The sequence below is a fragment of the Papaver somniferum genome, chromosome 6 (genome assembly GCF_003573695.1).
Source record: "Papaver somniferum cultivar HN1 chromosome 6, ASM357369v1, whole genome shotgun sequence".
Classification (NCBI taxonomy): domain Eukaryota; kingdom Viridiplantae; phylum Streptophyta; class Magnoliopsida; order Ranunculales; family Papaveraceae; genus Papaver; species Papaver somniferum.
In genome coordinates, this window is record NC_039363.1 from 57,546,128 (window position 1) to 57,559,441 (window position 13,314).

The 13,314-nt window shown below is 37.4% G+C and overlaps 1 pseudogene; it reads left to right on the forward strand.

The window, feature by feature from the left end:
• The first annotated feature begins 640 nt into the window (after nt 1–640).
• Nucleotides 641–740, forward strand: LOC113292106 (annotated as a pseudogene).
• The last annotated feature ends 12,574 nt before the right edge of the window (nt 741–13,314 follow it).

Sequence of the window (13,314 nt, forward strand, 5' to 3'; positions counted from 1 at the left end):
TTACTAGCTTGTAGACTCTGTTCTACGGATAACTGGAATTTTGCAGTTTGCTGAGTTAACAAGGCGAGAGATTCCTCTAAACTTAGGATTTTCTTATCTGACTGATTCTGAAACTGAGCTAGTCCTGAAGGATTCTTAGTATAGCCAAAACCTGGGGGAGCATTAGAATTACTAAACTGACCTTGACTTTGGCCCTTAGACCACGAAAGGTTCGGATGGTTTCTCCAACCAGGATTATAGGTTTCTGAATATGGGTCAATCTTTTGACGGTTATCAAATCTAGTGTTATTATAAAGAGCATTGGCCTGCTCTTCAATATTCTGGCCTTCCCAAAAAGGCTCCACTCTACCACTAGTCTGGCCCACTTCTAAGGCTTCTAACCTTTTTGCTATAGCAGCAATTTTGGCATCTGATTCATAGCCTCCTTCTACCCTATTAACGTTTCCTCTACTTAAAAGAATTGTTTTCTGGGGTGCCCTTATTTTCCCATTGCTGGGTTTTTTCGGCGATTTCATTAAAAAATTCCATCGCCGCATCAACAGTTTGGTTTTCAAATCCACCAGTGCATAGAGACTCAACCATGGTCGTTGTGGAATAATCTAAACCCTCATAAAGGATCTGAACTAGCCTAACCTTTTCTAAACCATGATGAGGACACTGGGATAATAAATCATTGAACCTTTCCAAATACCTATATAAAGATTCTCCCTCTTGTTGTGAAAATGTGCATATTTGCGTCCTAATAGACGATGTTTTGTGCCTAGGGAAAAACTTATTGAAAAAGGCAGATGTAAGTTGTTCATATGTCTCAATTGACTCGGAGTCCAAACTATACAGCCACGACTTGGCCTTATCTTTCAGGGAAAATGGGAATAACCTAAGTTTCAAAGCATCATCATCTAAGCCTCTAATTCTTAGAGTACTACAAATTTCCTCAAAATCCCTAACATGGTAATAAGGGTTTTCATTTTCTTTCCCTAAAAAGATTGGGAGCATCTGTAAGGTCCCAGGTTTCAGTTCATAGGGTGCCTCCGTTTCAGCTAACTTAATACACGAAGGAGGTAGTCCTAGTTGGATTCAACAAAGCTTTCAAAGTTGCCATTTCTGGCGCTATCGGAGCAACATGGATTCTCTCCTCAGTCAAAACGTTCAAAAACAGACTCTTCAAAAGCCGGACTTTCTAGATTAAGGTAATCGAGACGCTTCGAACTACTAGGTTTCTCTTTAACAAATCTACCTAGTGCGTCTCTTTTACGTTCAGGCATACAATAAATTTTCTAAATTGGAAGGGTAAGCAAACACAGATCAAGGCCGACTCAACCAAATCAAACCTATTGATTTCTAGCAAACAAAAAGCATGATGGCTCCACTTAGATTGTTTCTAGACCAGCTTCTAATCCTTCGAACGGGAATTCGTTACAATTTAAGCAAACCCCTCTGGAATCAATCCGAGTTAACGTAAGTTGAATAGAGGCGAGGGAAGCTCGGTGGAGCTTTGATACCCAAGGCCTCACCGGTATTACAAGGCGGCGCAGTCACGCATTCAACTTACAGAAACCGTCAAGAACTTCGAAGTATGCTTAAAAGAGTAACCAATATTTTTCGAATGACTTTCCTGTTAAGCTCGTTACCCTATCGGTCTCATTCTAGTCAAAATTTTAGGCTTAGGTTCGCGTAGGTTACGTGTTCCTAAAGGGGGCAAGAAGAGAACGGTGATGAAATCCGAACCCTTATCTTGTATGGCCAGACCTTGCCCTTTACTAGAAAAATAAATGTCTGTATTCAGTCCTCAAAATATATGCATACGAAGGAGTCCAGTAACTCGCTGACAGGGGATTCGCGAGTGTTTAGAATCTTACCTCCCGTTCCAGACGGGGGATGAATCGGTTGTAGTCGACTCGGGTCACTGACTCCGATGTCTAGTGTACGAACCCAAGGTGCGGAGACAATATCGTAATTGTCCTCCTTCTTTGCAAACAGTTTATATTTAAAGTACCCTTCCGTAAGGTAATAAAAAAAATAATGTCCCAAAGTCCAAAAAAAAATAAAAATAAAATTACAAAAATAATAAACCCTAATACAATTTTTTTTAAATAAAATAAAATAAACAAACCCTAAACTAAAATTGTCTAAAATAAAATTGTCTTCTTTTCTGTTCTTTTTGCTTTAATCTTTAGCTCCAAGTCTTTATGAAATCACCAAACTCCTTGGCTCAATTTTCTTTATGATCCAGAACTGTAGACACAAGATAAATACCCAAAAACATAAAAAAGGAAAAAATAAAAAATAAATAAAATAATAAAATAAATAAATCTAAAACCCTAAAAACAAGTCCGCGTCGGCGGCGCCAAAAATTGATGTGATTTGTAGATAGTGGTAAAAGTGGTTCGATTCTCAGACTTGTGAAGGATAATTAGACTTAAATTCAATATTAAAATAGAAAACTCACTAAAATTATAGCAAACTCAAAGTTGATATCAATATTAAAAGAACACTGAGGCTAAGATTCCACTATTTTCCAAGTTCAAAGTGATTAATCCAATCTTTATTATGCAATTGTCTTGTTCAATTTGATTCTTACTATTGCAACAAGTAGATTTTCAAAAGAAATAATTGTAAATACCAAGCATGAAGCATCAAGAGTCTATAAACTAAGCATACTTCATCAAAATAGATCACAATCACTCAAATAAAAATCATATTCAATAATAGTTCAAGGCAAATAATCATAATAATAATTGCAATAAATTAAATAAAATAGATTGTACCGCTTTTTGTTGGAAAAATAGCTTCCTCTATCGCCTCAGCAATGGGGTTTAGCTCTTCATATCAAAAACAAGTTCAAAATAATAAATCATGGCTCAAAAGGTGTTTTTATTGAAGAGAATATATAAGACAACAGATCTGCAACGGTGTATAGATGTTATAGAAGTATCCGTTACAGTTGGTGTTGCAATACTGAAGATATACGTTACTAATCAACTGTTACAGGATCAGAAATTTAAGACCCTAGAATATGAATGTCCTACAGCTTAATGTTCTTCAGCTTAGGGTTCTTGAGAACGACACTTTTTATATGCCGTCTGCAACTCTTCTTCTTCCTATTCTCTGCCTCTAAACCTACCCCAAACTCTCTACACCTCTTCTGTATGACCCAAGACATCTATTTATATCAAAAATACCGAGTAAATCTCTCCCAAATCTTCCAAAATCTCTTTCCTTCTCTTCACGGCCAAGTTGCGGCAATTTCTTGTTTTATTTCTACGCGTTTTTGAGCTTTCCTTTTTATTCTAAACTCTTTCTTAGATAGATACAAATCTTTGGGAAGGTTTACAGCGCTTTAATCTCTTTAAAATTCCCTAAAACAGGTCACACACGTGACTTTCCATATTTTATGTTGTGAGAAAAATCCGTCGATTGAGCCCAGTCTAACCGATTTAAACACCCATATCAGAATCCTAGAACCATAAGGAGTCTATCCTATGAAAATCAGAGGTTTAATCGACCTCAAACTCCTCCAAATCACGATTTCCAAAACTGTTCTTCACTGCACCTATTTTCCCGCCAAAAACCTGGTTTTTAAAATGTTGAAGATGGTTGCCCCTTATCCAGAGTAGGGGTGTGATTAGAAACTGCCTGTAAATGGGATGCTCCTTAGTAATTAGGTTACCCCTTATCCAAAGTGAGAGTCCGAATAACAAATGTCCTCCGGGTGCTTTCCGACAACTTTTCCAGCCAATTTTTTTCCAAAAATGTTTATTAGCCAAAAATACCTACAAATAAATAAAACACCATAATAAGTACAAAAATGAGCCCTAATAATATATAGAATCGAGACAAATCGGACACAAAAATGTGTCTATCACTATTCACAAAGGCCTGACTTATGTATTGGTATAACTTTTATTAGTAAAACCGATCTTAAGTAATCACATGTGGTATGATCGGATTTGGTATGTCTGACCAATTAAAAGTAAAGGGGAACCGATCCTTGTAAGGGCTGCAGTACATCAAAGGGAACCAATCCTTGTATGGGGTGCAGCAAGGTTTATAGCAGAAAAGGGAACCGATCCTATGGACATGTGCAACATGTTTTTAAGCAAAGGGGAACCGATCCTATGGACATGTGCAACACATATAAGTTAGATAACATATATATGTGGGGAACCGATCCTAGTACCTAGTCAACCGAATTTTTGGAAAGCTAGTGTGACTATGCACAGTACTCACATGGAGGTAGAATCGAAACTTGTTTTGGTAGAACCGTAAACCCATGATTGTGATTGAATGTTTTTTTGATCGATCACATAGTTCTTGAGAGTCAGATGAACCAATTCTAAACTTGTTTGGAAGTGTGGCAAATCGGTTTCAAGATTGTAAGTGTGAAAGAGAACTTAGAAAATTTAGATGTCGACAAACTTTGAACACGTGCTGTGAATGTTTATTTCTTTAATTGTTCAAAGATATTCCTTAACGGCTAAGGGAATAGAATCCCAGGATCGAAACATAAGTAAGTTAAGAATATTTTAATTAAGATTATTAAGTTCATTTTGTAGGGAAGTCATAAAATTAGTAATGTGCATTTACTAATTAGATTTTCCGAGAGATTTCGATCGTTATTTTTGGACAGAGCATTTTCAGGAATTATGAAAACCGAATATGTGCTTTAATGAGTATCTTGAGAGTATTTTCGGTTTTGGGAATTCTTTGGTGTCCAAACTTCCTTGTCTCTAAATACTCGAAGTTTGCCTTTCTAGCAAACTAATCCTTCGTAACAACAAATTTACTCTTTTGTTGTTGTTACTGGTGTAGCCGCCTATTCGGAGAGGAGAGTAACCTAATTAGGCGAAATATCTTACGTCCGCTCAGTTTAAAGTCTTCTTTGGGATTGAGAAGCTCTAGCGCGACCCGTTGGTGGGAAACTAGATATTTGCGGTTTATCTTTTGTTTTCGATTAATTTGATTGACTAATGGTGGTTGAAATCTGATTGCACCTAGTTTGTTTATTCTTGAGAATCTTCTTTTCTGATATAAGATTCACTCAAACTAGTTCAGAGTTTCGACAGGGATCTTTATACTGTTGTTAGTTCTAAAGACGATCTTCTGATAATCCATTGTTAACAGACTCCGTTTTGTGCGTGATTGATCACAAGAGATTCAAGTGATTGTGTGCAGGTTTTTATTGAAGATTTAAGAAGATTTGAAGACAAAGAAGATATTGAAGATCTGACTTGGGTTTTATAATCTTTGGTGTGCACAATACTTGTTTCGGTAAAAGAGGATCCAATTAATAATCGGTTTATCCTTATGGTAGATTGGATTGATTAATTGAGTAGATCGACATCAACACAATTATTCGGATTAAAGGTGTTGTTGGCTTAATCTTAATCGATTACCTTTGGGTGATTGAATATAAGGTAGATCTAAGGACCCGACGAAGGAGTTTATGTTGAGATAAACAGAAGAGCCTTTGTCCGACACATATCACTTGGTTGAATAGAGTTGATACCAAACAGATTTGTTGTTCCTTTACTGTTTGGAATACGAACCAAAGGAATTGTTCCAAGTACGTGACTTATTTATAAGTTGGAGGCGTGGGAATACAGAAGGAACTAGGTGAACTATAGGGTTAGTTACTTGGTCTCAACTATACGAAGTTAGTGTAATTTTGTGTAGCGGCTTAATCCCGAGAGTATTCAATTCTGGACTAGGTCCCGAGGTTTTTCTGCATTTGCGGTTTCCTCGTTAACAAAATCTTGCTGTGTCATTTACTTTTATATTCCGCATTATAATTGTTTTATTATAATTAAAGTAAATTAAACAAACGTTAATTCCTATTTACTTGATAAGCAATCATATTGTGTTTGGTTAAGTCCGAAACTTTGTATCAAGTAAACATACTTCGTTGTTGTATTGTTTCAATCTTGTATCCATAGACGATCACACGAAGTGTGAACCGATTAGTTGTATTGTCTCGACCCAGTCTATAGACAATCACTTTCGGAGAAAGGACTTATAAGTAGGAAAAGTTTTAGCTTGAGGTATATTTGGGTACCCTCGCCTTTTCAGGATCTTAGCCGATCAAGTTTGTGCATGAATCTAATCACAAAGATCCGAAACCAATAAGAAAACCTTCTTGTCTTCAATTCTTCAATAGTCTTCCGTACCTGCAAAATAATAAACTTGATCCCAACTTATGATCAATTAGGCACAGAACAGAGACTGTTAACAATGGATAATCACAAGTCAACGTCAGATCTAAAGGAATATCCGCTAATCTGTTGATCTAGTTTGAGTAACCTTATGTCAGAAGAGAAGGCTCTCCATAATAATCAAACTAAGTGCAATCAAAATTCAACAATCGTTAGTCAATCAAATTAATAATCAAAAACTAAAATAACAATGCAATTCTAGTTTCCTACCAACGGTATTATCTAGATGCTTCTTAATCCAAAAAAAGTCTTTAAACTAGCGGACGTAAAAGATTTCACCTAATTAGGTTACTCTCCCCTCCAAGATAGTATTTCAAGTAATACTATTAGTTGGCTACATCACTGACTATGAAACGAAGTGCCTTCCTCATGATAAGTTTGTATGAAAAACAAACTTCACTATATATAGGCCAAGGTAGTTTGGATACCAAGAAACTTCCATAATCGAAAATATTCTCAAGATACGCAATAAGCATCTAGCGTCGGTTTTGTCTAACCCAATCAATATCCAAATGTACAACTGATATCCCTCTTGGAATACAATTCAATATTATCTAGCATACTAGATACTCAACTAATATATCTTTCCAGAGATATGTTTTGCTTGCTGGTAAAACAAAAAATATACATTCGAAAATCTCAAAAAGATTCTCAAATGTTTTGCTTTGGGATCTCACATTCAGTTTCAAGAAATATCTTTGAACAATAAAACATAAGATTTTTGCAGATATTCAAATTACTCATCATGTCATCATCTTGAACTTTCCTATTTTGCAAACCCAATTTCCAAAATCAGACAAACCCTAAAGTGTACGTGACTAAAGAAATCGGTTTTTCATATTGGGTCCGGTTTTACCATGACTCCTAATGTTGGTAGGGATTGGTTCTACTTTGGCTCCTAATAATGGTAAGGATCAAATCTACCTTGACTTCCAACCTAAGCCAGGATCAGTTCTACCTTGATTCCCTATTGTTGATGGTGGTTTTTAGCTGAGAGTTAAAATTGTAAAACCTTACATATGATGTGACGTCACTCTGTAAGGAAACGGTGTCGTGAGTGCTAACCTCTCCAACGGCATATTTATTGAGCCGTTCAATATACTTACACGAAATTTATCCAGACTGGCGAATGTAGCAACCATCCCAGATGTTCTGTAAATTTCGGCGCCTCGCCTATATTCAATTAATATAAGTTCCTTTGAATGCCTTCTATGCTATGTTCTCCGGCTGAACCCTTATTGTTATTATGGCATGACGATTTGTTTTCACTCGCAGCAGAGTAGCACGAATTTCCAAGTATCAAGGATAAGGTATTTGCATAAGGTATTCAATCAGAAAAAGAATGCTGCTCTCTGGCAATGAACTTAAAAGAACTCTATGTCAACACATAGAATTCAATCAATTGACCTGACTAACTTGCAGAAGTTAGGGTTTTGCGCCTCACGCAGCATATCAGACCTTGCTTGTCGAAATTAAACCTAGGTAAACTAGGTAATTAATCCGCCATGGATTAGCAGGTGCAAAACCTTGCTCAGAATCAGAAAACAGGGAGCCGCAACAGCAAAGGGAGGCGTGGCCATGCCTTAGGTAAACTGGCGCCACTTTCCATTGGACACGCCCCTTCCTAAACCAGCCCTATTTATCTTGACCAATCGTGTTGCCTCAAATTATCCACGCGCACATAAGTTGTGGATGGGCCCATACTTGCCGGCCCCACTTGCCATCGACCAATCAGGATGCTCTAAAGCCACCACACTCTCACCAGAAGTGTAGCCACGCCCATGCTTAGCCGGCCCTCTTTTAATCGACTAATCAGGTCGCTCTAAAGCCGCTACACTCTCACCAGAAGTGTAGCCGCGCCTTATGTTTGGCCACCCCTTTTTCTTGGCCAATCAAGTCGCTCTAAACTTAACACCATACATTAAAGGACAAACGCACCCTGCCGCGCCACCATACTAACTGGCAAGCCAACATGCCACTCTGTCGCGGTAGCATGCCACTTTAGCCTTGGCCACATCGCCAAGCCCTAATTCTTACCATGGCGCCAAAACCTAGCCTTGGCCACGCCGCCAAGCCCTAATTATTACCACGGCGCTAAATCCTAGACTTGGTCACGCCTCCAAGCCCTAATTATTACCACGGCGCCAAATCCTATCCTTGGCCACGCCTCCAAGCCCTAATTCTTAACATGGCGCCAAAACCTATCCTTGGTCACGCCGCCAAGCCCTAATTTCTACTACGGCGCAAAATCCTAGCCTTGGCCATGCCGCCAAGCCCTAATTTTGGCCACGGAGCCAAACCTTAGCTTTGGCCATGCTACAACGCCACAGGCGTGTCCATGTGCACAACGCCACTGACATGGCGTCATGCCACGAGTACTAGTATGCCGCTATGCCACACCTACTAGCATGCCGTTATGCCACGGCTACTAGCATGCCGCTATGCCACGACTACTAGCATTCCGTTATGCCACGGCTACTAGCATACCGCTATGCCGTGGCTATGCCATTAGCATGTCGCTATGCCATGGCTCCACCAGGCGCTACTATTCCAATGGCGCCACTTCGCTATACAACAAGATGCGGCCATAATCAATGGCCACTCTTCCTCATGAGATGCAATCTCAACCATCCAAGTTCGCCACTGAACTGATGGACTTGCGCCAAGTCCTATGCAACCCGCTACGCCAGGCGCCACTATGCTAATGGCCCCACTTTGTTACACAACAAAGATGTGGCCATAATCAACGTATACCCTTCCTCATGAGATGTAATCTCAGCCATACAAGTTCGCCACCAAACTGACGGACTTATGGAAAGTTTTAGGCGGCCGACCAAGGCAAGCCTAATAACATCACATGCTGTTTTTCTATGGAAAAGTCTCTTGACTTTGACTTGCCACACATAGCAACCTGCTACACGTTTTCCGCGAAAACACTCGAGACATCAAACATGTCACAAACTGAGGGATACTCATTAGTGTATAGGTCTGGCGGTTTACAGCGTGCGGCGTGCAATACGCCTGTTACAAGAAAGTCTCATGAAGTAGGACAATTAGTGGTGGTGAAAAGTAACGGTGTAAACAATTCATTTCCTTCATCATGGAAGCTTAATGACTGACGGTTACACGAATTCACTTCCCTCATCATGGAAGCATAACGTCTGACGGTTACACGTTACTCTATTCTTCCACCACTCAATCCTTTCCACTTCCTACGAGACCAAGGTACGTTCCAATATGACTTGTGTAAATAGGATTCGCCTATTTTCACCAAACGACAAGGTTTTGGTCTGCAACAATACATTATCTAGAAATCACCTGGTAGCTTTCCATTCTGCTAGCCAGTTCTACTTTCAAATACGAGTCATGAACAACCACACCTTCAGAATCAACTATTATGGTCTCAACACTCTCTTCGCTTCCCTCCCTAAGACCAACCCTCTCCTTCACTTTGTGACCGAAGCAAGCCTGGAACGGCCATTTCTTGGTTTAGGCCATGATTGTACAGATTCATCTCTCGAATCAAAAGTACTCCCGTGCAGTGCATTGTTTAGGGTTTAGATTCGTTTCTCATCCACACACCCAAAATTACCAAAATTAGCAGAAACGGTTTTGACCCACAAACACCTGTATAAGTTAGGATCGGCCCATCCTTAGATCTTCAATGAAAACCGGATCTTCAATCCTATTGATTTCTTTCAACAACGAAAAAAGTTTGTAGGTCTACTTTCGTAAACTCATCTAATTAAACACAATTTCAGTCATGAAATCAACCTTAGGTTCACTGTACAATCTAGTAACGAGTTACAAAGATTATGTTGATGTCGTAATTGCAAAGTTCACAAGATAACGTTACACTTCGTTATATAATATACCAATATAAAGCATCTACAAGTATTAATATATTCTTCCTTGACACTTTGATTATAATAAGATGATCAAGTCTCTAATAGTGTGTACAACTTCACATGTTACGTTTTCAATCAGAATCAAAACTTGAAAGCAACAATATAAAAATGGAAACGAGTAAAGTCATGTATTACTAACCTCAAGTGGAAGGATAATGTCTTCGTTGATATCGATAGGTCTTCGGATTCTTCAGGTTTTCAAAGTAATACTAGTGTGTCTCAACATATCTAGACTTCCTAGTCTAACCTAACGAAGTTGACTCTAGTAATCTAATCAAGCGACTTATGAGTTTTGTTAGTAAAATATGACAACCAACCTTGACATGCCAACGCTTGGAGGGTTCAACTGAGAAGTGCTCTAACATGTTCTATGTTACCAAGAGGCTCCAACTTAAGATACTTTTAAACTATTATATTGGTTAATGGTCGCATAATATGCAAGAGGGATGCCGAATCCAACTCTCATTCTTCATATGCTTGATTCCAAGTTTCAACAACATAATAACATGCACATATTTAAAAATAAATGTTGGTGACTTATTTGAATAACAAAAGCTTTACTCCCCCTAAAGGAAAGCTAGGTATATAATCAATATGAACCTATTTGTTACTCCTCTTTTGTAGTATGAAATACTACACAACAAGATGATATGTTTCTCTCCTTTAGTCTATGCTTTACTCTTTCGTTAGATATATACTATTCAGCACATATATCCTTTTTTCGGTGATTGTCAATCATCCGTATACTCCATATATTTCTCCTCCTTCTTGTCACAAAAATGATAAAGAGATTAAAAAAAAATACAAGAGCAAACCGAAAAGATATCACAAGTTCATAGGAACTCATACGACCTATAAGAGTTAAGCACGAAGGTTTATCATACCATTTTAGATAAGCAATAATAAAACCGAAACTACCTAAGTAATTTATTTTAGTACTTTATTAAGGAAGCAATTGATGATGATTTGGTATTCTTAACAAAATTAGCCTTCTTGAGTAAAAAAAAACAACAATTGCCTGAAGCAATTATCCCTTTGATTTGATAAGTCAAGTTAAGATCAAAATTAACCTAGTTACTTATCAGGATCCAATTATTCATAAATAATTGTATCTCATTTAGACAATCAAGGAGCCGATCAGACTTGAATAATCGTACCCAATTTTGATAAGCCTAAACTAAGATCAGAATTAGCTTAGTTTTTCTTATCAGGAATCAATTGGACTAAAGCAATCGAACCGCCTATTTCGTTAACCAAAAACAGAAATCAAACTTGACTCAGTTTTTCTTAACCAGAACCAATTGAAACATAACAATTGTACCGTATTTCGTTAATCAACAAGAAGAATAGGCAATTAAATCAGCTTCTCTTAACATGAAAGTTATTAACTAACACAAATATAAATCATTACCTTACTCTTCGATATGACAAACTAAGATCCGAATTGATCAAGTTTTCATATCAGGAAATATTACCAAAATAATTCTTCCCTTGGTTTCCACAACCACTCTCCCCACAAAGATATGACGTTTAAGTACCAGTTCAATATAAAACTCTCCCCATGTAAGTTGTTATTCCCTGCAAGACAAAACTATAACAAGAAAGACAACCTTTACCATAGAAAGGTCGACAAGATCTTAGCTATTACGTGCCAATAATAAAAAGATAAAAACAAAACTCATATGTGTATTAAATACACAACTTATGAAACATTAATTTATAATAGTATAATCGTGACTTTACACATTAGTTTGATCAATATCTACTTATGATTATTTTACAAAGCAACCCAACAGGTTAGATCCGAAATCTGATAAATAAAAGAGTCACAAAACCATAAGAGATAACATATATGAGACCGAAACTTATAGATAATGAAACTGAAAGCACTCATATGTATACCAAAAATTAAGTTAATAAAACATAAACAAATATTTGAATATGTGACTTACATATGAGTTATGCTATCATAACTTTCTTATGATTTTGATATAGTAATCAGAAGGATATGATCCGAGGACCGGCTATACTCAAAATTCACTAACCATAAGAGAGTGAGCCAATAAGTGAAACTGAATGACAAATGTTTACCTCATGAACTCAAGTGCAATACACCATAAATATTCAACATAAAATCAAGTATTGCAATTACCCCAATGTTGTAAAAAATGAAAAGACAAAATCAACACAAAAAGAATGAGGTCATTCCAAGTTCAGACGAAGAAGTTATGAGCAAAACAATTTTACACTCCTGCGTATGGACTTAGGGAACTATCCCGGAACCGATCGTTAGGCAAGGTAGGGACCGATCCTAACATGGATCCACACAACAAAATTGTTTTCGGCATAACTTTTGGAAACAAAATCGAATATTCTAAAAAAAAAAAAGAAGATGGGATTGAAATATGAGATCTCTAACCTGGGATTGAAATCTGATGAAGAAACGATTGAATCCAAGAAATCGACTCAAAATCTCTCTCCATTTCTTTCTCTATCTATGAATCTCCCTTAATTCAAATCTTGAAGTCTAATAATAAAAGAACTCATTCGCATCTCTATATATCTTCTAATGAATGGTAATTCAGGTACCCATTTTTTTGAATCGGTACGAGTTTGGACTAACTCGTAGAAATCTTGGCCGAACTGTCAAGCCGTCTTATTTTTTTATTTATTTTATATTTTTTTTTTGGTGAAAATTGAATTATTGTCCCTCCTTATAATGGGCCTTCAAAAATATCCCTAAGCCTCTTTACTAATGTCCTGATGGCATAATTGAAATTTTGATTAAAAATGTCAGTTTTATAATTCCTTTTGTAACCTTCTACTTCTTCTTCACTTCTAAAAGATTTATCACTCGGGACGAAAGTCAGTTGAACCCATCACCATCACCACCATCTCCATCGCTACCCCTCCACTGTCTTCTCCATCGCTTCCACAACCAGCACCACTACCACCACCATTTTAGAGTGAGATCGAAGAAATTTTAGATTGAGAGAGATCTACATGTGAAAATAAAACAAACCCACCACCACCATCTTCATCTGACTTTCGATTGCTTACCACCATGATTTGCTTTTTATTTCAACTGATTTCATACAGATTCAGAGATCGATCTGAGTTTTTGGTTTTTGGTAATTTCGAGTTTGGATTCAACTACGAGTGGATTTTGAGTTAGAGATTTGAACTCAGTGATT